The sequence below is a fragment of the Triticum urartu genome, chromosome 7A, assembly GCF_056163025.1.
Source record: "Triticum urartu cultivar PI428250 chromosome 7A, HENAU_Tu73, whole genome shotgun sequence".
Classification (NCBI taxonomy): Eukaryota; Viridiplantae; Streptophyta; class Magnoliopsida; order Poales; family Poaceae; genus Triticum; species Triticum urartu.
In genome coordinates this window covers 49,113,696-49,117,442 of record NC_141879.1, presented here as the reverse complement: position 1 = coordinate 49,117,442, position 3,747 = coordinate 49,113,696, and the positions used below count along the sequence as shown (strand labels likewise).

Below are 3,747 nucleotides of genomic sequence, written 5' to 3'. Positions count from 1 at the left end.
GAGTTTTGCCGACCCACAATCTGTTAGAAAATTTCACGGCCAACCGTGGGTCGGCAATTGTGACCTTTTCCCAACACACACCGGTAGGGAATTCTGTTGCATGGTGTAGTGTGGAAATTTTTCATTATAGAACTTGACTTGTATATTCCAATAATGGGCTTCCTCAAATGCTCTAGGTCTTCATGAGCAAGCAAGTTGGATACACACCCACTTAGAGGTCTTAGCTAAAATTGAGTCAGAAAAAAGGTCTTGGTTAAAAAAAGGACATACCAGGTCGGTCAACAAGTCAACTCTTGGACATGGTATCAACCGACAGGTCACGCCACGGCCAAAGAAGGCAGCAGCACTGGACGCGCGAAGCCCCGACAGGCCACGGCTTTCCTGGCGGGGCAGGCAGCAGGATGATCAGCCAGCCGGCGGCGGTAAGTCCATTTGCCACGTGTACACGGCCGTTAACGGCCAGACGGCGTCAGGGAAACTACCGCTACGTGGGGCGGCAGTAGCCTGTATGTAGCTACTCCAGGGCCTCCGGCGGTAGTAAAAGGGTGAAATCATGAAAAAAATTCATACCGGGGTCAGATCCTGATTTTATAGGCAGAAAGGGTCAAAACATAAAATTTTGCCACGGTGTGCATCTGCATCACGATTTCGCTCGCGTCACGAGTACTATGGACTCCTCCATCGCATGAAACCGCCATGTCCAAATTTTCCTCGATGCTCCAACGTATATAAACCACGCTCCCTTCCTCCACCAGCCTTATCAAGACAGAAACCAAGCAAAGAGCCAAAGACAGAAGCTGCTGCCGGAATCAATCACCCGTCTCTGACCGCTCATGGACAAGATGCTCGCCTTCTCTATCCTGAGCGCATCCCAGGCCGATATCGCCCCGGCTCCGGTTGCAGCTGGGCGCGGCTTTCCTGGCGGGGCAGGCAGCAGGATGACCAGCCGCCGGAGGCTGAGCAGCACCAGCAGCAGCTTGGAAAGGGGAAACCCCATTCGCAGCTTCCGCTGACGTGGGAGGAGATGCGGCGGCCGCGGTTCGCGTCGGAGTTCGACGGGATTGACTGCTTCGAGACCATCATTTGGCGTCAGTGAACTGTATTAATGCAAGACGGGTGTGTGTAATTCTTGATTCTTTCTTCGTTGATGGAGTTGGTCAACATGAGTGGGGTCAGGACCTGACTTGGATCACAAGTGTGGTCGTCGGTCCGCGTTGCTGTCCATTTGGACTGGATGAGGAGCAGTGAGTGGTTGCTTCCACTGTCCCCCGATGCGCTGCCACTTTCGGATCTTTTTTTAAAAATGTTACTGTTTTCTTAACAAATCCAAAACTAGGCCCTAGATGTCCAAATTCATAAATTGCACTTCTATTAGGGAGCCCCTAGTCGGCGCTGCAAGCGCCGGCAGCGCCGGTTGGCGCTAACAACGCTCGTAGGGGGAGCTAACGGGCCGGCCCAATCGAGAGAAAAAGCTGTAAAAAACTTACAGGTATATACGCAAAAACTGGGAATGGAACCCTTCGCCTAACGTAGAGCACCCTAACGCGGGAACCACTAGACAAAGAAGCCAAGATTGTCAACTATCAAAAATGAGATACATTTGACACTTCATCTAGAGAAATATATTATACCCAGCATTAATTATTTGAAAAAGTAATTCACAAAAAAACATGAATTCTAGAAAAAGGTTGGTGAAAAATGGGAAACGTTCATCAATTTCAAAAAACATTCATCCATTTGTCAAAAGTTCACAAATTTGAAAAAGGAAAAAAGAAAAAGAAAAAAAAGAAAAGGAACGAATACAAGGGTAGAAGAGATAAATGTTACCAGATGCTATTTGCGGCGCGGTGCTTATTAGACCGGCTTACCTGTAAGCGCGAGGTCTCTGGTTCGATCTACAAGTGGCTCTCTTTTTGCGAATTAAGATACCGAGAAAAAAAATAATGGGCCGAGCCCAGTTAAAGCGGCTGCAGGCGCCGGTTTGCAAAAACAGTAGCTAAATAGAATTTCATCCTTCTATTACCCCGTCGGCCTCCCATATGCCGAAGAGTCTTGGCCCGAAGAGCCACTCTTCCTTCATGTGAAGGCCGACGAGTATCCTTTTTCACCATCAACCCCATCCTATACACGACAGCTCCTCCCAGACAAACCTTCACGTCACCGGGACCGCATCAATAAATAGAATCCATTCAGATGAAGAATAACTTAAACCGTGCATTTTGGAGGACGAATTTTGACTGTCAATCTACACTGATCACCACAAAGCCTGCATGGCCCTTGGCGAGAGATGTTTCAATTAATCGCACACTTGTACTCGTCTAGATGCCCCCAACATCCTAGACATTACCCCATATCATATTTTTATTATTGACGATTTTGGATATATAGTTTTGGGATTTGTTAAAAAAATAGTAACATTTTCAAAAAAAATCCCACTTTCGGGGGTGAGCTGATCCCATCCAGAGCTCAGCTCTCCTGTCCGTCAACCTCTCCGACGGACCAAAATTACACTTTTCGCTCGGGAAAAACATGTCACGTGTTGACATCTTTCTTTGGTCATGGTGGGTTGGCACATGCTATGCAAACTAAGCTGGAAAGGGGAATCCATGAGCGGAATTCCACCATGACATGCCACAGAGTAGGCGCGACTAGTGCGGTTCTCGTCGGTGTTCCGCACGACACCATGGTCTTTCAATTCCAAGATGTTCATCTAGTCCTATTTGTGATAACAGATTTTGTCTTCAACTAGCAAAATGGTCCGTGCGTTGCAACGGGAGAAAAAAAATCATAATCTCCAATAAACATGACCATATTCTGCTTCATGAAATTTTTTTAAAATCATGAAAAAAATTAAACTCATGAATATATCTGAAATTATGAACATTTTTCAAATTCTTAAACGTTTTTACAGATTTTCGATCATTTTTCAAAAGGTCCCTGATATAGCGTTGACGTTCCCCTGGGGTCTCCCCGGATCAAAGGATTCGTTCGGTGCGGTGGGCATCGATCGAACAAGTTTATTCAGCATGAGAGGAGCGCCAGCCCGAAGGGCCTCCCCCACACAGTCACCCCTAGCATAGCTCCCGTACAGGGCGGCCTTGTGACTAAATAAAAGAAAAAAATAAAAGCCCAGTATAGCCCAGTTTGTACTATGACTAAAAACATTTTTTGAGCTGTGAAAAAGAAAGTCCAGATTTTGCCATGTTATGAAAAAAATGCCATTAAAATGGAAAATTGAGAATTAAAATATCAGTGATCCAAACTAAAAATAGCCATCCGTCTTTAACAAAACAAATTTGCCATGGACAAAAACATCTTTGTTTATGCAAAGGCACAAAAAGAGAAAACTCATGGCAATTTCCATTGTACATAGTGGTAAAACATGTGGACTAAAAATCCCATGAGAAAAAGATGAAAATGGAATTTGCCATGAATGTGAAATTTGCAATATTGGTAATTTTGCCATGGCAAATAAAATGTGAAAGTTCCATGGAAATAAAAAGTAAAATTGCCATGGCAATAAATAGTAAAAAAATGCCATATCGATATAGGTAAATTAGCCATGGAAATGAATGTAAATTTGCCATGGCAAATAAAAGAGTAAAAGTTTACATGGCAAATAAAAGAGTAAAACTTAAAGAATTGCCATGGCAATTTCGACACATTTGCCATGCCATTTAAAGGAAAATTGCCATGGCAATTTAGTTAAAGTTTCCATGCCATTTAAAGCAAAATTTCCATGGCAAA

General features: G+C 44.3%; 1 pseudogene; it reads left to right on the top strand.

The window, feature by feature from the left end:
- The first annotated feature begins 833 nt into the window (after positions 1-833).
- On the top strand, positions 834-1,096 carry LOC125518268 (uncharacterized; annotated as a pseudogene).
- Positions 1,097-3,747: the final 2,651 nt, after the last annotated feature.